Source organism: Carya illinoinensis, chromosome 3 (assembly GCF_018687715.1).
Source record: "Carya illinoinensis cultivar Pawnee chromosome 3, C.illinoinensisPawnee_v1, whole genome shotgun sequence".
Classification (NCBI taxonomy): domain Eukaryota; kingdom Viridiplantae; phylum Streptophyta; class Magnoliopsida; order Fagales; family Juglandaceae; genus Carya; species Carya illinoinensis.
The window spans coordinates 46273010-46297533 of NC_056754.1; positions in this window are offsets into that span (position 1 = coordinate 46273010).

Below are 24524 nucleotides of genomic sequence, written 5' to 3' on the forward strand. Positions count from 1 at the left end.
AAAGTTTTAAAGTAAATGAAAGATAGACCTATAACTTGAAAGAACATGTCTCCTTGCCAGAGACTCGAGGTGGCTTATGTGTCGCATCTTTTAAAATATATTATATATTTTTATTTTAATAATTTTATATTTATACTAAAATTTTGAATAATTAAAATAAAAATACTATTCATTGAAAACGAATGGCTAAAAATAAGTATTATTTTGATTCTTTATAATTAGATTTTCTCTATAAAGTAAATCATGTAATATTTATTTATTATTTATATGAGTTTGTTGAGTAATATTAAATACTAAATAAGTACTATTGTACTGCTTACTTTAGAATCCTTGCAAGGTGCGTCCCGCCGGCCGGCCCTTTCCGTTCATTTGCGCCCATTTGTCTCTTCCTCCTTATCCTTTTTCTTTTTTTCTTTGTTTTTAATGGATCATGGGCCCTTCAATTATTCTATGAAGAATCGTGGGGAGGAAAATGCATGAAAGTTTTTGTTATTTTTTTTTTGTTCACTAATTTCCAGGTTCGAAAGATAAATTGAGGCCACTCCAAGACAAAGTTTTCTAGCAGCTTCTAGCCTCTAGGATGCTTCACGAGCAAGTGCTCAAAATACGACAGTGATAAAAAATTTTATTTTTACCATTTTTTGATTGATGAGAAGCTCAAGTCTACATGAGTGGAGTGACATATATATATATATTATTGTGTAATCAATATATCTATTGATTATTTATTTTATTATTATCTTTACATTATTTTATGAAATGATATTAGATAATTAAATTATAAATAAAATATAATAAATAATCTCTAATTATTTAATACTACTTCATAAAATAATAAAAAAAATACTAAAAATTAAAAATATGAGCAACATTTATTGTAATCTAAAATATAAGAAAAATTCTATATACTATATTATCATTATACTTGTATTTTACTAAGTAAGATGTAACACATTTATTATTATTGATTGATTATTTATTACATATTTCTTTATAATCAAATGATGATAAATACGCCACATCATTTATAATGAGACGTAAGTTAGATAGTGATTTGGTGTATAGCATTACTCAAAATATAATAAATGGATCTACACCCATAGCTTGGGGCTCCCATTAGTCTATTTTAATTAATTAATTTATTTATTTATTTTTTGCTGTTTTCATCGTATTATTTTTAAATATTTTGTTAAAAAAAACTTATAATATTACTTAACAACACTTTTTTAACTAAAAAAATAGAGGGTAGCGGGAGATCCCCAACTTTTGTTAAATATAATAATAGATTTTGTCGTGTATGTAAATGACAACGTAGTAGTTGTTGGCGATACTTTTTTGTTCAACCATATTGAAATCCAGCCTAAACTGCCAGTATTGTGATTGGACTGTCAGGTGGTGGTTAATTAATTAGTTAGTGGTAGTTAGGCATTAAGATCAGGTGTCATCAAGAATTTAAGGCCACAATAAAGTAAGGTATTTTAAATAATAATAAAAAATTAAAATTAAAATAAAAGAAAATAATTTATAAAAAATATATTTAAATAATGAATTGAAATAATATAATTTTTATTTTTTAAAATTTACTGTGGGTTACTGAAGAAGACAGTGCTTGCACTGTTCACTTACTTTTTATTATAAATTGTCAGACAGTAATTACATTTATTGAAAACAGGTTGAGATGCGATATAATTGTATGTTTCACGGTTTGGATAGGGATACCAAACCAATTGTACATTTCAAAACTCATCTGATATCCAAACCGAGCCTGGGGGTCCAAAATGAGAGATAAATATGAAAAACGGGAGAAAGGATCCTCTCTACGCTTAAATGTATAGTATTTAATTATTTAGTGTAAATCAACATATCATGATCATTTTTCATCATGTTGACAATTGCAATGATTAAAATACCGTAAGTTTTATTTTAAATATGTATTATATATAAGAAATTATATTTACAGCTTTAAAATATATAAACCTTGCATATTTTTTTTTGAAAAAAATTAAAATTATATTTACAGCTTTAAAATGTATAAATCTCGCATATTTTTTAAAAAAGATTATTAAATCTATGATTTATATAAAAATAAATTATTTTTTAATGGTCAACTTTATTTTTTTAAAAGAAGTTGCCCTACTTTTTAATAGGGTATATCACTGTATATAATAGCATTACTCTTTTTAAATAATAGATCACTAGTTTGAATTCCCTCAGGGCTACTGGAGGTTTACCTGACCGTTAACTTCAGGGTCCCGTAGGATTAATCGAAGTGCGCGTAAGCTGGCCCGGATATCCAAGAATATCAAAAAAACAAAATAATATATCATTTTTTTTTTACCATTACTCATTATGTTTACCATTACGCATTATGTATTTCACCTGAAATGAAGTCTTAATTAATTTTTTTAAGAATAGTGCTATACTCTTAATTTTTTTATGGGTGTAGCTTGAGGATGAGTCTCGAGAGGACTAAAACTTCTTCTTTTTTTTAAAGATATTTTTTAAATTTTTAAATATTTTAGAAAAAAATTGACAATATTATTAAAGAAAACACTTTAATCACGAAATAAAAAAATAAAAATAAAATTATCGGGACAAACTCCAGGGAGCTCTACCATTTTCCTTGTATTAAAGCATTTGATGAATTTTTCTACGTACGCTACTCACGTACGGGAAGTAGATGAAACATTAGGTCCAGCTTTTGAGCTCATGCTAATACAATATGTCCTTTACAATTATAATTAAGGAATGTTGGATCGATCTCATGACCGCATGATCCCCTCATCTAATTCATGAGCTGATTCATGAGGCGTTGAATGTTGCTTCTAGTTGTTGAGACATCTTTATTAATGTGGTCTTGGATTTTAGCTACTTTGCTTTTGACTGCCTTATCCATTCTTCGATCTGATCTGATCCACCGTCCACGTATGTACGTACGTACGTTACCCCTTATCCTTAGTTAGTTAGGAGCATCCAATGCACATACATATTAATTTCAGAAACTTTGTTCTCTGTCAGACAAATTACGTACAATCATTTTGGACATGGTTGAGAAGCTTCCTCATCCAATTCACCGTCCATCGCTTTAGTTTGGTCTCAGAAATTTTGTCGGGATTAGGCGTAGGTCATGTACCTGTGCAGCACCCGGGAAAAACTCCCGACCTTGCATGTTTGAAAAAAAGAGATGGAATTGAAAATTTTATAAATACTAATAAAATAATTTATGAATAAGAACAAGATAATTTAAGTTTAGTATTTTATAAATTTTAAAAAATAAGACAGAAATTTGAATAAAAAATATGATAAAGTTAAAATATTGTTAGAATATATTTTTATGATATTAATTTTGTTTGTAGATCTGAAAATGTTAGAATTCTTTTTTATTTTTTATTTAAAAGTTTAGAAAAATTATAATTACACTACGAGAAAAATAATTTTTTACAGTGATTTTAATACGGTTAGAAATAAAATTACTGCAATAACTCATCAATCCTAGCATTTTTGTGTACGCTACAGACTTTTGAAATCAAGTTTTGTTTTATGGACTTCTGTAGCGATTTTTTAACTTCTTGTGACGAAAAAATTCACCGCAAACTAAATCGAACTAGCACTTGCGATTTGAGTTTACATTCAACTGTATTTGTGGCAATTTTATGTGTTATTATATCAATTTTGTGCGTCGCACCGTCAAAAAATTATTTTCATTGCTGTGATTTTTGCTGCAATTGAAGTGACCTTCGGGCTCCAAAGGCACATAATGCTTTTAATTTCCCCCCAACTCTTTTTCCCCCTTGTTCTCCCACTTCAACTTGCAAGCCCTTGTGCACTTCAACCCATTGTTGAAATGGACTCCTTTCAAACCCTCCAAGCTCCACCCTTCAATTTCCAATAAAAGGGTCACGACTTGAACTTTTCCCACGTGAGCTTTTGGCTGATTTTTCAAGTCCCATTTCCCCATATTTACCTTCTTTTGCTCCATTCCCAATTCTACCCATTTCACAGAACAAATTATCCCACAATCTTAAACCCTAGTGTGTGTACAGCCTTCTCTCCACTTGAATATTGTCTAGTTTTGGAAAGTTAAGTCCTACATTTCCAACTTCCCTTACCCTAGACGATTTCGTGCCTCCATTTCAACATAGAATTTAATATTCCTTTGTTTTCAAGCATGATCGATCTAGCCTCTAGGTATCTCTTGCTGCTATAGCATTTATCTTCCCCCTTTATGAATAGGTTGCATTACAAAAATAGTAATTTTTAGATGTACAAGAATTTTTTTCCTTGGTGAAACTGATGTGTATGTTCTTCTGTTTGAGGTTTAGGTTTTGCTTGGTAAGTGAGATGACAATTTTGAATTTAAGATGAAATATTAAAATATTATATTTTAATATTATTATTGTTTTAGGATTTTAAAAAGTTAAAAAAAAGTTAAATTATTTATTATATTTTGTATGGAGATTTGATAAAGTTGTAATAATGATATGAGAATTTTGAGTTTGATATGAAAATTTTTTGTTAACAAACCGAACCTTAATGTTGTGTATGTATCTGCATCTTATGTTTGAGATACTCAATCAGCTGTGGGTATTAAATAATTTAAATTCACCAAATAGAACTTGTTTTTGCTGAATTGGAAGCTGTTCATCGACATTATTATTAGAAAAGGTCTTGTAATTAAGCTGTTTAATTAAAGTTTTGGGTTAACTATTTTAGATCATGACGTCGATTATGATTATGGCGATTATGATTATGCCCTAGCTGCTTGAGCATCAAAGGGACAAATTTATATGTTGTCAAAACCCGTTGTTTCTTGTAACCTAAATTTTTGGTCTAATTAAAAAATTAGTCAATATTTCTCAAGCCAGAAACAAGGAAACTTTTATCTTTGTTTGGTGAATACAAATATCAGCATGTTGATATGTTAGTGTTGCCCAGATGACTAACACAAGAGGGTAATGAATTGAGTTGTATTTAAAAATTAACAATTATAAATCAAATACACAATATAAGATATAAACAAAATACGAAGCAGTAATAAATATAGAGAGTAAAGATAAGAGAAAAGCAAACTCAGTATATTAATGAGATTCGGCCCCACTGCCTACGTCCTCGCCTTAAGCTACCCCTAGAGAATCTCCAAATTCACTATTCAACCTCATTCAGGTAGAGATAGAAACCTATTACACATTTGAACAATACCGCTACAAAGGATCTGTGTAGAAATATATCTACACTTGTAATCACCTTACACGTAGTGATTTAACTATTCACTTTATAGAATATTTTCCACACGCACAAAGGTTATACACACCATTTTACTGATACAAGAGCTGATAGTGAGTAGGTTATCAGAGAACACTCCTCAATGAGTGAAATAAGAACAATACAGCGCAAATTATATCTCTCTCAAAATGAACAATGGTTAAAGCTTAAAACTTAGAGAAGAGAGAATAAAAACTTTGAATGAATGTTGTATGCTTTTGGTGTTATAAATTTGAAGCTCTCAAATGATCTATTTATAAGCATAGAAGACTTCATATTCAAATTTGAAAAGATTCACATGTTAAAGACAACATTATTCACTTTTCAAAAAATTCAAATAAAAGTTTCTTCTTTTTCAATTTGTTAAAGACAACATTATTAATGTTTTCAAAAAATTCAAATAAAAATTTCTTCTCTTTCAATTTTCAAAAATAACATCATTCACTTTTCAAAAATTTCAAACCTAATCTTTTTACTTTTCACATATGACAGAAGGAGTACTATTTACTTTTCAAAATTTTCAAACAAAAATATTTACCTTTTGCATAAGTCAAAAAGAGCATTAATCACTTTTGAAAATATTCAAACAAAACATGCACATGTGAAAGATGACAACCAATCATCTTTAATATTTTCAAAATTTAAACTTTTAATCATGTCATGCAGATGTGAAAGATGATAATTAATCATCTTTCAAATTTTAAAATTTAATTTTTAAAATATTCATGCACATGTGGAAAATGTATTTTATGATGAAATATTGATTTTGAGCCTTAATCTTAATTTTGAATTTTTAAGAGATTTATAATATTATTCTATGAACTTTAATGTGAATTTGTTCCATTCATGCTCATGCTTGGTTCCTTGATGTGATTGACTCCATTGTGTAGACAACTTGAACTTGAGACTCCTTTATTTTTTAAATTTATTTGTTATCATCAAAATTAATGTGTAAATATATAATTATACGAAACTTGAAATCTTGGGTTTAACAGTTAGGAAATGATCAGGTTGCTCATAGATTAGCTTGACATACTAGAAATATTGAAACACTTGAAATATGGTTGGATTGTTTTCCAAATTTTCTTTCTCAAGCCATCTGGTTTGATAGATGTTTGTAGAGATCATAACCTTTAAATCGGATGTGCGGTAAAAACTTGTTTTACACCACCGAATAATACATTGACACATCAGCCTTGCATTCTTTTTAAAAACAAAAGAGACACAAAGGCTTAGGACCCAAAATTAAACTAAAATCAAATCGATCTCTTTTATCTTCCACAAGAGCACACTTTGTAAGCAAACCAGGTCTTCACAGGCTTTGGCTGGGCTAGCAAGATAGTGATAGTTCCAATAAATAGCTACTCACTCCATCGCTTATCTACATTATCAAATCAGCTCTATTTTTCAAACAAAGAAAAGAAGATTTTGCATCTCTCGTTTGTGCCCATGTACACCTATAAATGTTGCTCAATTTTACTGTAATTTTCAACTCTCCCATGTTCTCTCCAAGTTTGTAAACGTCTATCTTATAAGGCGAGATAGAGAAATCCAATAGTGGGTTCAAGAGATTTATATGCTTATTAGCTAATTTATTAATTTTTGTGTTTTGATAGTACTTTTCTCTCATCTGGTCTTGTTTACTCTCAATCCCATGTTAAAATTTCTTACATCGTTTATATTTCTTCCTCAACCAGTAGGAGAGAGAAAGGAAATGGAAACGAAAAATTTTAACATTTAAAGGAAAAAACAAATTTTACCTCATCATAGGTCCTCTTTAAATCTTGCTTATGTGGCAATTACTTTTTTGATATTAGCTCTAGGTTTTTCTACTTGTCATTTGTTTGGATATTAAAAAAATCAAAGAAAATCTTTGAATATCTATTAAAAAAACCACAGGAAATAACTATTAAAAAAAAATCGAAGCTTGTATACAAAATCCAACTTCTTCATGTTATCCAAAATCTTAGTTTCGCAACTTCAATTCATTTTTCTAACACACGTTTTCTTGACATCCAAACATTTTCTTGGCAAGCCCTTTTTGTACAATAGTACTCATATTGTAAAATTTAAAGTTTAGCTATAATTAATCAAAATATATACATTGTTGATCGACATGGAATGTATTCTCTACTCTCTATCACAACATTGCCTCATGTTTGGTTCACTTTTTCATGCAAGAATCATTTTTAGTGATCACCTTTGGCTTATATTGAAAAATAACCCTACTTTAAGCACCTATGTATTTCTGAGTTCTTGTTTCTATTTAGGGCTGGAACTGAAATATCCCAGTACTCTTTCACTACAACAAATTTAATTTTTATGGATGAAATTTGTTAGGGATGAAATTTATTTCGTCTCTAAAATTACTTTTTAGAGATGAAATGTCTCAAAACATGGAAAACTTTATAAATCCGTTTGAACGGATACATATTAGTTCAAACCGAACATTCTGAGATGAATTAGATCGTCTTCAAAAATCTAAACCGTTCGAACTAATAAAAGTTTGTTCGAACAGATAATTAATCTATTCGAATGTAATATAATATATTCGAATGATTATTACCTTGTTCGAACATGATTATTTAATTGTAATAATATATTGTTAAACAAGTCCAAAATATTAAAGTAATACATATTTTTTCTATTGATTTGTTATCATTTTCAAAGTAAATAAAAATGTGTATATATTATATATTATGATTTACAATGAATTAAAATATTTACGAATTCATAAATTAATTTTATGTAATTAATTTAAAAATATTTTAGTTAAATAAATATTACTTTAAAGATAGTGTCATTTTTTCTATTATCGTAGACACTAAGTATAATGAAAAGAAAACATAATTAACAATAAAGAGGCTAGTAAATACTAAAAATAAAAACTATACACTAATTACATTCCAAAAGGAGTTAGACATTCTATACAACATAAAAAAAAGTAAAATAATAATTAACAATATCTATTTATTAAGTAAATCAAAATCCTCCTGTAACATATATAAGTGTCCATCTAGGTCCTGAAGTTTCTCCATGATAAGTTTAATAAACTCTTGCTTCATAATTTGGCGGTGCTCCGCCAATAGGGCTTGTGCCTCATCCAAAGTAGCCCCAGCAGGCTGTCTTTCAACACCGGCAGTAGCAGTAGAAGCTGGATCAATAAGCGGAGGCAAATCCTATACTGCGTGAGTCTTCAGCAAGTGACCCTTGCTCTTACTGAATGTGATCTTGTTAACGGGCTCCATCTGTGGTGACCTTCATTCACTTGAAGTCACTGTAACCCCCGATTGGAGTAGGATGTTAGATATTAGCAATGCAAATGGTAGACTACTTCCACCGGAATAGCGTGACTCTGTTCGAATGCGAAGGAAGAAATACAATGCTAGATCAATTGGCTCCCCCTGTGTTATCCATAACAAAAATCTGGCTTGTTCGACCCCGAAATAAATCTTGTGTCTTTTCGAATCAATGTTATACCTAAAAATTAGATTAAGTATTTTGAAAAATGTTATATAGTCGGCCTATCGAATCACTTTACTGCCATCATATGGAGGAGCTGAAGGGTCTTGCACTAGCTCACGAACCTGATCATCTGTGAGACTATCATCAGGTACCTCATCTCCACTCTCACTATCATCCGAGCCAGTATCCAGCTCAGTGGTCTCTACACCTGGCATTGGGAATGAGGATACGACTGGTGTGTCCTCATCAGATGGTGCAATCGTTGCTCTTGATGTTGTTGCAAGATATGTATTGAGCTCCTGTCACAAATCAAGAAACTCAACAATAATGCGGGGAGAGAAGATAATACTCACTCTCCAGACTACTAAGTTGTAGTACAGAGCCTCACCAGACTGCTTTCCTGTGATACAGTAAAACTTACCAACCATCTCAAGATATGTTGTGCCCCTCTGCCTACAAATCGGTGTCCATCCACAATTGGTGATAATGTCATATATGCTCCGTCCCTCCCAAGTAAGGTCACGGAAGTCATCCAAAATGATCTCTTTGCTAAACTAGTATAGGCCTCATGGCCTGCCGAGAAGGAGCTGCTCCGCTATTTTGGCTTGTCTGGGGTCGGGAACGTTTTCTTCCGCTACTATTTGCCATTAGTATATTATTGATCCACAAAATAATTATGTAATTTAATTAAAGTGAAAAAGTTTGAAATATTGAAATGAATTGAAATAATTCATTCGAGCAGAACATAATATTCAAAGACTAGTTATCCTGTTCATTCGAACATGACGCATCCATATTCAAAGACTTATTCGAATGACATATAATCTATTCAAATGGATATAATGATGTTTGTCGAGTGTTTGGCAACTACTTATTCGAATGGATTTTAATTCGTTTGAATAAGTGCTGGCAGACAGTATTTTAGTTCGAATGACCTTAAATTACATTCGAATGGGATATAAAACCGTTCAAACGAAATTGAGCCAAACAGACAATGCTGAGTTGACTCAGTCCCGAATTTAAAAATTAATGATTATTGATAATCCTTGGTTTTAATTGGTAGAAATGATTTAGGAGTGAAGTCCCATCGTTTCTACCGATTACTTTTGCGTCATTTGGCCCGACCCCCTCAAAATGTATGTTTATTTTCAAAAAACAACAAGCCAACGGACAAGATGAGGACCCATAATTCTTGTTCTTGGAGATTTTGAGGACTTGGTCGGAGTTGGTGGCGGTGTTGTTGCTGCGAACAATGGAGGAGACAATCATTTTGTTCGAATAGAGAGCACAAAATGACCGGAGAAGAAACTGTATGCGACTTATATAACGTCATTTTGTTCGAACGGAAAGGGTATCAGTTCGAACGGTAAGGGTGTTTGTTCGAATGAAATATATAATAATGAGAAAAAATATATATAAGTACAACAGGTAAAACAACATGTTTTATATTACTAATACTAGTATATAATACTAATATTAGTATTAATAAAAAATTTCTGAACTAGTATATATAATATAGTATATATATATATATAATATATTAGATAACTATATATAGTATATAGTATAGAGTATTATATATATCCTATAAATATATTATAAGTAACTAGTATATATATAATATAGTATATATATTATGCATTAGATGAGTATAAAATAGTATATAGTAAAACATACTTAACTAGTATATATATAATATACTTATAAGTGTATTCTATAGTGATACTTAGTATACTTATATTTAATATACTTATATTTTATATTAGTAATATACTAAGTACTTAGAATATATTATAAAGTATCACTAATAGTATAATATTTTATTATTAAATAGTATAATACTAAGTGATATCATAGTACAAATAGCATAAATATGTGAAAACTAATAGTACTATAATACTTAATATTATATATTTATAAGTAATTTAGTATTATACTATTAGTGACACTTAGTATTATATAGTGTATATAGTTTTAATATATACTAATAATAATATTGGGTGTATTATGCATACTTATATATTGCTATAATTATATGTTCGAACTAACTTCAAATAAGTTTGAATAGAGATAAAATCTGTTCCAAAGTATTTTTTTTTTTTTGTTTGGAGAGAAATTTCATGCCAAATTATCGGTATATGCTCGAGAATATTCTATTTTATTGGTTCGAACGCTAAATATTATCCATTCGAATGGAAAAATATTGTGGGAAAGCTTCGCAGTTTTTCTATTTTCGCGTTCGAACTTCTAAAAAAATACCATAAGTTTTATTTTTTATCATGTTGACAAATGCAATGATTAAAATACCATAAGTTTTATTGTAAACATATATTATCTATAAGAAATTATATTTTTAGCTTTTAAATGTGTAAATTTTGCATATTTTTTTTGAAAAAAATGATTAAATCTATGATTTATATGAAAAAGATTATTTTTTTAATGATGAACTTCATTTTTTTTAAAAAAATTGCCCTACTTTTTTAATAAGGTATATGACTGTATATAGTAGCATTACTCTTTTTAAATAGTGGATCCTATTTTTAAAATTTTAAAAGTAGTGTGTAAGGTACTTACGCATCTTAAAATTATATTTACTATTATTTATTATGTATTTAACCTGAAATGAAGTCTTAAAATAAATCATATTATATTTATTAAGTATGTTCTCCCCAACAAGCAGAACATAATGCACTAATTTAACTAATTTTCTTAAGAATAGTGGAGGGTCTAGCTTGAAGAAGGTCTCGAGAAGGCTAAAACCTCTTTTATATAAATATATATATATATATATATATATATATATATATATATATATATATATATATATATATATATATTTATTTATATCCGTAAACATTTTAGAACAAAATTGAAAATATCATTAAAAAATACATCTTTAATTACTAAATAAAAATAAAAGTATCGAGATCAACTCTTGGTAGCTCTACCATTTTCCTTTTCTTAGAGCACTAGTAGTAAATTAAACAAAATTAAAATTTAGTCAAAGTTTAACTAAGGTGCATAATAAATTACTATAATAGACTCAACAAATGAACAATAATTATAGCATAAGGTTATTTGGCCAGCCCCTTGAGCTGACTAAATATTATTTTCAAACTAAAATAATTAATCTCACACTACCTCTACTCTCCTGCACAAGAAAAAAAGAAAGAAATTTCTAGGTTTGGGTTTCTGGATGTGCTTAAAGATTGTAAAAAAAAAAAAAATATTTCATTGAGCTACTAGGACCCATGTAGAGTCAACTTGTTTCATTTTACTGCTTTTATTCCAATTCTTGTATATATTATAAAGAAAATCTAACAACTGAAAAATTAATCCAAACTATCTACCCAAAGGTAAATGATATGTAACTCTACCTTCTGTTAAATTAATTTCTTAGTAGTACTTCAGAAACTAAACAAAAATGAATAAATAATTTTGATTGATAATATACAGTTTAATAGAATTAAAATAATAAAAATTTTAAAATTAATATTTTAATAAAATAATGATGGATTTGTCAAGTTTATTACTACTCACGTACCGAGAGTAGATGAAACATGCGTCCAGCTTTTGAGCTCATGCTAATACATGTCATTTACGACAGAGGGTAGTAAAAAGGTATTAAAATTATAATTAAGAATTAATGTTAGATCGATCTCATGACGGCATGCACGATCCCTCATCTCATTCATGAGCTGAATCATGAGACGTTGAATGTTTCCTGTTGAGATATCTTTATTAATTTGGTCTTGGATTTTAGCTACTTTGCTTTTGACGGTCTCATTCATTCTTCTGATCCACCATCCACGTATGTACGTACGTTACCCCTTATCCTTATTTAATTAGGAGCATCCAATGCACATATATTTTAATTTCAGAAACTTGTTCCCTATCTGACAAATTACGTACAATCATTTAGGACATGGTTGAGAAGCTTCCTCATCCAATTCACCATCCATCGCTTTAGTTTTGTCTTAGAAATTGTCGGGATTAGGCGTTAGGTGGTACCTACGGTGCAGTACCCAGGAAAAATTCCCAACCTTAACGATCTCGTTTTCCCATAGTTTCAAAAGCATGCGGTGGAACCCTTGCTGTCTGTGACTCACAGCTAGCTGCCGCCGGTTGTCTTTCCCGGACCCTAGCTCCAAATTTATTGAAAGGAAAAATATAGTTGTAAGTATAATTGTGTATTAATTTGTATATTAATATGATGTGATTGGTCAAAAAGTAAATTTTATTGAAAACAATATTAATTTAAATTTTAAGTATGAATAAATCAATATTAGTACACAGATTAGTGTGCGACTGCGCTTGTATGTAGTAAAACTCTTGCTAAAAACCAACCTCATATCATCAAAAATCCAGCCTTTAGTCGAATGATGGCATGGTTGCACTTTTTCTTACCATGCAATAATGCCATGCATGCAAATTAAATATCGTCTTACGAGCCTCTGGTTGTGGATCGATCAGGAAGCATTGAGATATATATGTCCTTAATTTGCAGATGAAGGAGAAGATCAGCTTGGATCAGGTGGTGGAGAACCTGAGATCATGAAATTAAATGCCTCTCAAACATGCATGTGCTGCCTCATTTTTTTTTCACTATATCTCTTTTAATTCTTTGTCATGTATAGAGGATGCCCATAATAGTTTTCAATCATATTCGTCGAAAGCGATCATTCTTTTCTTTTCTTGTTTTTGGACGACTGATATATAATTAATTTGTTGGTGCTTGGTGTAAGGGTAAATATTCCAAGTCCAATATAACATTCTTGGCTTAGTACATAAGGAAGCCATCGACAAGAAGTAAGAGAGGAGAAATGAGAGGATATGAAAAGAGAGAAAATTAGACACGTAAGAGAAAAAAATAATTAAAAGAAAAAGACAAATGGAAAAAAAAAGTTAGATACAGGAGATAAAATGATGATGTGACATAAAATCATTCTCCCTCACCACTTCCAAAGGCCCATAAGAAAAGGAATCTAATCAGATGAAAGATGAGACTTTTTCAAGATGCCTAGGCAACTCTTGTTGGAGAAGAAAGCTTATTTAACCACGGGAGGGGAGACATCATTAACCGGATCTTCTTTAGGTTAAAGGAGGTCAACGGGCTCCCTGGAGCGAGCTATAATAAACAAACTCTGACATCAACACTAAATTGGAAACACCCATAGAAAATCACCCCAAGGGGAAAAAAAACCCACTAACACCAACGAGAGCAAAAGGATCACGGAAGTACACACTCTTTGCTAACTATAAACGGTCATATGCAACCATCTAAATGATCAATTATAAGGTAAGTGTTCATACAAATAAACTTCCTAGAGGCCCATCTCCAAAGGCCCTTACTACAAATTTCACTAGTCTTCTTGAGCTCCGTGTCATGCTCCTCGCTCTCATCTAATGCAGTCAAATAATCTCCCATCTAGTTCTCCAAGTTGAGCTCTAAGTTCGTACCTAACACGGTTGGGTCAACTCCCGCATAGCTCTCCAAGTCGAGCTTTGTGCTCGCACCTAACGTGGTCGAGTCATTTTCCGCCTAGTTCTCTAAGTTAAGCCCCATGCTCTGAAATCTTTATTACTTTACACAAATAAACAAGAAAACTAGGGACCAGCTCTCCATAATTTATTTTGCTACAAGTTTCTATGGGCTATCTCTATCACGACTTGTCTTAAAGATTTTCAAGACCTTCTTGTGAAAAAAATTAACCTTAAGAATTACGAATATACTATATGTGGTAAATATTCCAGGCCCAATATAGCATTATAGGCCTAGTCCATAAGAGAATCATCAACAGGAAGTAAGAGAGGAGAAATGAGGGGACAAGATAAGAGAGGAAGTCAAATAGGCAAGGGAAAAACATGACAAAGGAAAGGTTGTTGGAAGAACTCAAGTTAGACACATGAGAGAAAATGGTGGGGGTGACGTAAAGTTGTCCTATCTCACAACTCCCAAATGGAGGAAAGGTTGTTGGAAGAAATCAAGTTAGACACAGGAGAGAAAATGGTGGGGGTGACGTAAAGTTGTCCTATCTCACAACTCCCAAATGGCCATAAGAAAATGGATCTGATTAGATGAAAGAGGGGACTTCTTCATGACATTTGGGTGACTATTGCTGGAGGAGAGAACTTATTCAATCTTGTGAGGTGAGACGCCATTCTCTGAAACTTCTTTAGGCTAAAGGGGTCATCAACCCCCATTATATAGTGAGAAACGAGAGACCATAAGATACTATAAAATATTTTATCATAGTGGATTTACCCTCTAAACAATTTGTGGATGTAACTTTTTTGCCGAACTACGTAAATCAATGTCTCATTCTCTACTTATATTTTATGTATTTATTTTTTATTTATTGTAATGGATGTATGTACGGGGCACCGTACTAATGCTCCGAACAACCACCATACTAATGCCTCAAACAACCACTGTGAGTTTTTGGCCACTTCGTCGAGGCCTGAGTTACCACTGTGGGTTGCAGATGATTCTTTCTCCCGTTTTGAACCATTGGGCAATTTCATGCATCAACCCTTGTCTATTTTTCATCCATGCAGATTGGAGATCACTTCCCTTAGTTCTCTCTCTCTCTCTATTTTTTGTTTTTTTTGGGTTCTTCCTCTTTTCTTCAATTAAGGGTTAGTCTGTCCCATTGCCAACCTCCCCACAAAGTGACTAAACACCAATCATGACATAAAAAAATCGCATTGTTTATATTGATCTTCTTCTCTTTCTCTCTCTTCCTTCTCAATTTCTCAAAGAAGACATTGGCAATCCTTGTCTAACAACCCCCTCTCTCTCTAGATTTTCTTTTCATAATCAGGAATAAATTGAAAGAAATTGGCATTAACCATGTATATGGACTTTAAAAAATGATTAGTCGCCTACCAAACTAGAAGAAAGAAGAAAATCATAAAAGAATTACCCACCACAAAAGTTGTTTGTTTCTGGATTTAAATCAAGAAACAAAGGGGGAGAGGACTGATCAATAGTGTCTTCTCTTCCCTGGAGTACTGAAGAAAGCAATCCTCTAAATTCTTCTCCTTCAAGTTTTAAAGTCCAAGGTCTAAACCGAAGATGCAGTTATCCTTAATTTACAACTTTGGATCAAAATCCTAAAGTAAGCCTTCTTTGCTAAGTTGGCCATCATAAAATATAAAAGACCAACTACCCTTGCAGAGGAGAGAAATCTAATTTGGAATTTTGGCTATTTGTTAGGAGCGGCAATATATATAATGACATAATCCGATATATACGAAATAAGTGAATAATTTGAGTTTGATATAAATAGGCTGGATCAAACCGATAAGAAACGAGTAATAAATAAGCCAATTGTAGGTGAACCCGTGAAATTCATAATCATCCTATATAACACGAATAAATTATATTTTCAAACTTTATAAATGTTTAGTCATATGCCTTTTTTGTTGTCGACAATATGTATTATTAATATTGGTATTTGTAATATGTAATTTTATTTTATAAAAATATTAATTTTTCATCTATATTATTTATTTGGATATTGATAATAAAATTTTTATCATGAATCCAATTATAATTGTACATGGTTTTTATAGTTATCCTTATATTATATATGAAATTATATTAATTGAGTTAAAAAATAAGTATACGGCTCAACTCAATCCATTTATATGAAACGGGTTAAATGGGTTAATATGGGTCATGTTTAGGATCAGCCTCACTCTTCAAGCCAACAACTTTGCCAAGCATCTTGTCTATTGTCAGCTGTTTAACCTAATAAAAGTTAATTACTAAACGGGTTAAGCAAGTTGTGTTCGGGTTTTAGGGTCTGAATGATTTAATTTGGGTCAATTCGGATTGAGCCATATATTCTAATAGTCTAATACTCCTTACTTGACACGATATGAACACAATCTGCAAACACAAGTTGCCATCCCCCTACTATTTTTCAACATTATTAGATATTCTGACATCAAAGAGCTGAAAGAACATAGTTACATAAGAGAGAATTTTGGGTACGAGAGTGCATTTCTTCTACCTCAATATCCAAAGACATGAAAAGGATGGACATCTTCAAAGATTAAAAAGACAACAACATCAGCATCACAACAATCAACAAGCAGCATGGTTGGTTTTGGTCTTAGCATCTCATTCATTCGTTCTTTGAATTCTCGAGCATGGACTTTATAATGGGTCGAGCTAGCCGAGAAATTTGTTTTTCAAATAACCCTAACCAAAACGACCAACTTAAATGGATCAGGTAAACTGGGTCAACAAAGATTGGGTTGGGTTTTTAACTATTGGGCTTTACATGCCTATGGACCCTACTGGATCAATTGTAATGGGGGTGGTGATGATACCTGCGGAATACACTTTCTATTTTTCAATTTTGATGTTTGAAGCCGACGCTTGTTAGTTGAAAGAGGGGTTCTAGCCCACACCCTATGAGCCCATAAACCCAAAATTTCTCCTCCATTCGTTATCACCAAATTGAAAACAAACTAAAGTATTTTTCTTCAAATTTGAGAACCACATGTGGTGATTATTGCCGTCTAGCGGCGGTGGAGATTGATAGCGCACCATACGGTGCCACCTTAAGAGGATGAGCCACACCCTCTACATGACTAACTTGCACCACTTGATGTTAAACTCAAAACATAAGTGAAGTCATCAAGCTAAACAAATAATTATATAAGAACCCGTATTGGCAAATGAATCTGCTTAAATGCTTCTGAAAAAAATCCAAAAATGCCTGAGAGGGCCAACCTAAGCAGCCAAAGCTTCTACTCTCTCTCTCTCTCTCTCTCTCTCTCTCTCTCTCTCTCTCTCTCTCTCTCTCTCTCTCTCTCTCTCTCTCTCTCTCTCTCTCTCAATAGATTATTAACGTTTTTCTTCTCTTTACTCCAATTGTTTAACCTTATACAAATATTTATTAAAAAAAACTCAAATGTACAACCGAGCTAAATCAAGAATTTAGAAGAATTAATTAGTTTATAATGAGGTTATAGATATGTAGTGAATCATGTGAGGAGGGAGGGTATCATTAGTCAATAATTTAATGATGCAATCTTTTGAATGAGATATGCCAAGGAATGATTCTATAAATAATGACCTTTTGAATGAAATGATTTCTATAATAAAGAATAAGAACCATTAGAATGAAATGTCAAGGAATTATGAGTATCACGAGAAAAAATGAATGTTTTGAGCAAAATGTCAAGGGAATGACTTAAAAGACTGAAAAAAAAAAAAAATTAATAAGTACGTTGAGATATGTCGAGAAAGCATGGTTACTAATATCGTGTAATTAGTCTAGGACAGAGAAATGTTGTCCACTTTCGTTTTCTGAAAGTTACAACCTTTGTATTGAGAGCAATATATATTATTCTTTATTTTAAATTATATATATATATATATATATATATGTTCCTCCAGTCATACCTATTAATATGATATATTTTTACGTGACGTCGTGTGTATTATTTAAAATAGACATTCATTATTTAAAATATATCACATCAACATTAAGTGTGACTAAGATGATCAAGTTAAGTTGAAAAACAAAATTTCTCTTATGTCAAGCCTTTATAGCCTAAATTAAACCTATAAATGGAGATCCTAAATAGACTCAAAAACTTCAAATTCTTATACAGACTGCATAAAATTAACTTTAATAGAAGGATTAGGTCTACACAAAACCGCTTACACAAAGAAATTCACGCATTGATGTGGTTTAACATGATCCATTAGATTAAACTACATCAATATATAATAAATTAACTTCTTCGTGTAAGATATTTATATAGACAAAGCATTTCTCAAACTTCAAATCCTTTACTCTTAAGTACCCTGATACAAAAGGGAGAGGGACAATTGCATAGCAAGAATGTTTTTTTAGGGGATTGAATGGTAGCACTTGGTAAGTTAAAGTCATGATCATGAATGTGAAACATACATGCTAATCACTAATCAAACAAGAGTAGAAAATCATTTTTTCTTTTTTAATTACATATATATATATATATATATATATATACTTTCTCAATCAAGAAGGTAAATCTATTCTGTGGTAAAGTCTTTTTGGCAATGTATAAAGCACCTTCATGGTAAATTTTGGAATCAAGTTTCAAGAGATCGATCACAACTATATATTGCATTTCTTTTGTATATTTATTTAAGTTTTTTTGAAACTTTAGGAGTCATGGTCCCCTGGTCCCCATGGAAAGCAGACTAGTGGGAGGAACCGTAAAAGTCTACTGCTTGCAAGAACGAACAATTAAAGGGGAAAAATAATAATAAAATCTTAATTTCAAGCTAAGAGGTTGGAATCGAGTATCAATATTAGTCTTGGATGATCAGGCCAATAAGGAATTTTCCAGTCTAAAATTCTGGTTAGTAGTCTGACTGTAAGGTGAATTAATATTGCGAGCGAGACTGGTAGATTCTTCATCCCACGTAGATTTGTCATATGTGAACTCAAAAGATATTTGTTAGCATAATTAAATTCCTGAAGGTGTACTACAACTTAATTTTTTAACACCAATACCAACTTCTTCTCTGAGTGGCACTACTATATATAAATGCTCTGACGACGTTACGGCATAATATAATTAAGGATACCATCAATTTAATTTCCATTATCCATTCATTCAAAATGGAACTCAGCCATTATGTGTGTGTGTGTGTCATGAGAGAGAGAGAGAGAGAGAGAGAGAGAGAGAGAGAGAGAGAGAGAGAGAGAGAGAGAGAGAGAGAGAGAGAGAGAGTCTAAAAAACTGCAATTGTGGCAGAATATATATATGGCTTGGACCATGCATGCAGCTAGCACCCACCTTCATGATGAGCTTCTTCGACCACACAAAGTTTGGAGAAGAAAATTAGATGCTTTACGTTCATGGTATGGAGCGTTTTCCCTATCAATGTCCTCTAGTACTACTGAATAGCCAGGCTAGTATGCATGCATGCGAGCGAGCTCAGAGTTGCATATATGCATGTATGCAGCTTGCTTAATTATATAATGATCGAGCCTGATCTCTATACCTAACTATGATGATCATGAGATCGGACGTCCCTGTCAAGAAGCAGATCATTAATGGTAGCCAGGAGTTGATTGGTAGAATACAGTACTCGAACAATTAATACCAGCAAAGCTAAGCATTACTGCACAGTGTTCATCCTAGTACTAAGTCTTATCTATATACATTGTCTTTGATAGAGAAACTACGTATACATCGTTGATGAGATTTGCATGCATGGCCTTTTGGTTATGCAGATAAATTCCCGTTTTGAATATAAGCATTAGATCAAGGGCGGCTCAACACAAATAGAAATTTAAAGTGAAATTTAAGTTAATTATTTGTAATTATAATATAATAAAATATAGATTATTATATAAAATATTTTTAAAATTTTTAATAAAATGAGATTTTTTTTTAATTTATATTTAATACAACAATTTAAAATGAGGCCTCAATATAAATTTTGTACTTCAATTTAACAAAATCTTAAAAAATTATTTAAAATATAAATAATTCATTGTATTAAATATATAGGTCTCTTGCATGCACACATTGAAAAATATAAAATTTATTTAAAATCTTATTTAATGAAATAGTTTTTATTTTTATTTTTTCAAAAACTGAATTAAAAAATTTTAAGGTGAGTGAAAACATTAGACAATAGCTTAAATTGTCTTGCCATTGAGCCGAGCCGCATTAGATGATCTCATGACAAAAATCTGCTATTTTTTAGCAACCCTAATAAAAGCGAAAAAGCATTAGATGTACGTGAAGGCGTGCATGTCCAATTTCACATGGACCTTTGGACTGACGCTCGACCAGATCATGAACGTGTACCATGACCTATTTTGAACACTAGTAGTCTGGTTGATTGATATGTCACGATCTATAGGCTGCTTTATGCCATTAACATGACTTTAAACAATGCAGGTAACCCACTTTTTCTTGTACCAGCAGTTTTGGAATTGTGCAATCATGGACTCGTGTTGGGATATGATTATTTATTATTATTATTATTATTATGAGAAATATTTAAATTAAAAATTTATTTATTTTATAAATTAGCATATTTTGACCTAACATGTTAAATTATAAAGTTATTTTTATTATAAAATATATATAATATATCATAAAAATTATATATAAATTAATTTTTATAAAAAATTTCTATAATGGTAACACTTCTCTATATTATTATTATTATTAAAAAAACCCTAGCAACTTTCGTCTGTCATTGTCTTGCAACCATTGATGAGAATCCCCATTTATCATTTTAGATCGAAAAAATTTAGTTACAAGTATAAGTATGTACTAATATGTACACTAATTTAATGTGATTGGTCAAAAAATAAATTTTATTGAAAACAGTGCTAATTTAAATTTTAAATATGAAAGAATCAGTATTAGTATATAAATTAGTACACGACTTTACTTATATATAGCAAAACTCTTTTAGTCTCCATTTCCGGAAGAAACAATATGAGCATTTACTACAATATTTATGAAACCCCTTTACATATCCTTCTTACTTGCAAATTGAATATTGTTACGCATATCACCTTTTATATATAAGATGCAAAATAATTATAAAGGAATTCAAAGCATAAATGTTATAATAAATGTAATAATTTTTATATTAAAAATATATTTAGTGTGTCAATAAATAAACTTGTAATTAATTTTTTTTTATCATGGTATATATGGTCACTACTTACATATCATTATATAGGGTGACTTTAGGAGCATAATAGCTCAAAAATATAAATGCACCCTTGCTATATTGTTAAACCAAAAGTCACACAATAATTGATAATAAAAGTCATAAACTCTTCTGGTCATAGGTGTTAAGATAAATAAGTAAATATATCTCTTTTCATTAGTTTAAGTATTTAGAAAAGTGGTGATTCCACACAATATCAGAATAAATGTTCTAAATTTGAATTTTAATTCTACACTCTATCTCATTTAATTAAATATTCCATATACTAGACCTACTTATTGAGGGAGAATCTGACTCATACGTGAAGAATTAACTACATTTTTTTATTAGTTTAACAAGTGGTAATTATATAATAATAAGCTTTCCCCATTTTTATCGTTCCCAATATGACCTAAATAACCAATTAATTTTTATTAGATTTTGATAAAGGAAAGAGAATAAGTTGAATAAACATATTAAAAAATTATTTGAATATTATTTTTGCTTTGAAGTTTGTAAAATTTATATTTATTTTTGTGTTTTGTTTTGAAGTTTATAAAAGTTAAATCGATTTTTGTGTTTGAATAATGACTAGTTAATAATTAAATGAAAAAAGTTGAAAACTTGAAAAAAAAAAAGTGTTTTGTATTTAAGTGATGTTAGAAAATGAAATTATGAGAAGTTTTAAAAATTCTACTCATAGTACCCTAACATAGCCTAAATCTAAAATAAAAAAATAAACACAAAAGATATCAATCCTAAATAAACAAGAAAATCAACTAAAAACACAACAAAAATCAACCAAATAATAAAAAGAAAAGGACAAAATTAGATGCACATATATAGACGTACGTACCAATCTCATCAACCAAAACATTATGGGATCGGAGTAAATTATATATCTTGTGATAGGCCTTCGAGTGGCTTCAAATTGTATAAGATTAAATCAAGCAAACAACCACTTGTTTTGCTTCCACGCACCCATATTTTCTTTTTCTTTTTTTCTTTTGTTGAGTTTTTTATTTTAAGTTTTTGTTATGGTAGATATAATGAAACAAATACATGGTAATATTTTATTGAATAAGTTGATGGTTATTAGGATAATTAACCATACTTAAAATACTTATTGATGAAAGAGTAACATAAATCAATAAAGAGAAGTAGGGCTAAGTAAAAATCTGAAAATCCTAATCCAAATCTAATTCTGATAAATCGGAGTCGAAGTCAGATATTTTTTGCACTTTCTAGTTGGAGTTGGGGTCGGACTCGAAGTCAGAGATGCCATATAAAGGACTGAAGTTTGACTCCAACTCCGACTCTGAATTCGACTCTGATATTATACATATATTAGCAAAATATATCTATTTATCTATACGTTGATCATATATACTAGTATAATTAATTATATAGTTATCTAACTAGAACTTATATAGTTAAATTTAATAATATACTAGTATGAGCTATTTATTATCAAATAATATACTTATACTATAATATAAATTGACTAATAATAGTTTAGTATAAGTAAACAATGAACATCATAGTATTACTACCATGTAATACTAATATATAATAATACTAGTATCATAACATGTTATAATAATAGGAATAAGTATATAATTAAGCTAGAAAGAGGTTAGACCATTATAATAACATGTTATTAAACATTTTAGTACAAGTCTATAATAGGAATAAGTTAGACACTCATATAGTACAAGTATAATGAGTTAATAACATGTAATATTATAGTATGATAATATATAATTAGATACTAGTGAATTAATATTTACTAATAATTAATACTAACAATTATAAATACCATAAATTAAAAAAAATTAGGACTAAAACAAAGATTAAAATTAAAATTAAGTTTAGAAATTAAAAAATAGGGTTTTGTTTAGGGTTTAGGGAAAAAAGCCCAAAATAGGGGAAGAAAAATTGGACTTAGAAACCCAGATCAAGCAGCCCAAGCCAAAAGGTGCAACCTAGCCCAGATTTAGTCAAAACGACGCTATTTTTTCCCAAAAAATGGGCCGTTTTGACTACCTTGTGTACATTTCTACCTAACCCCCACGCGACTGTTGTTTATTTTTAGAGATGAGAAGAAATAAATTGAGATTAAAGTTGAATAAAATATTATTAGAATATATTGTTTTAATATTATTTTTGTATTGAAATTTGAAAAAGTTGAATTGTTTATTTTATTTTGTATGAGAATTTGAAAAAACTGTAATAATTAGATGAGATGAGATAAAAAGTTTGGTGAAAATGAACGAGTTAAGACTTTTCTCACTCTCAGATTCTCTTTGAAAGAGCCCTAACTCAGCCCATTGCCTTCTCCCATTGTCGTCACTACCCCAACCTCTCATCCTCTGCCACCTCCCAGCCAGTGGTCGACCTCCACCCACCATGTTGTCGGCTTCTCTCTCTAATGTTGAGTTCCTCTTTTCTCTCATTATTGTCTCCCTTCCTCCAAACCAGCCTCCTCTCTCTTCTCATTGCCTGAGTTAGTGGATATCTAAGGACGAGAACAATTGATCTACTAATCTACTGTGACATTCACCAAGTAAGGTTTGCATCTACTTATTTGTTTCTAGTTTTGGGTCTTTGTAATTAACGCGTGAATAAATCCATTTTCCTTGCTAGACTAATATCGTTATTTTGCTTCTAGATTTGGGGTTTTCTTGCAGTGTTACATGCCCAAGTTTGCTTCTAGATTTTTGTAAATTGGTTTGCCATAGTAAGTCCCTCCATTGCCATTTACCATGTTTGGCATTGAAGTGATCATTAAGAATAGTTTCATGAATTTTTTCATCACAAATAAGGTGTACAAGCTTAATGGCATTGAAGTGATCATACCTTCAACCTATTCATCCATGGCTTTGTTTTGTTTGGATCTGTTTCTTTGCTTGCTTTTCCGTACCATGCTCTTCATTTTTGTGGAGTAGTACAAGAAGTGTTTTTTGTATTACTAATTTTATAATGTGAACATGAAGCTATTTTGTTTTTGTGTTTTATTTTAATTTTTAAATCATGAATGTTGAAGGCACAAACACTCCTACGTCCACCTCTACATCTTGTCCACTAGTATGGTGAG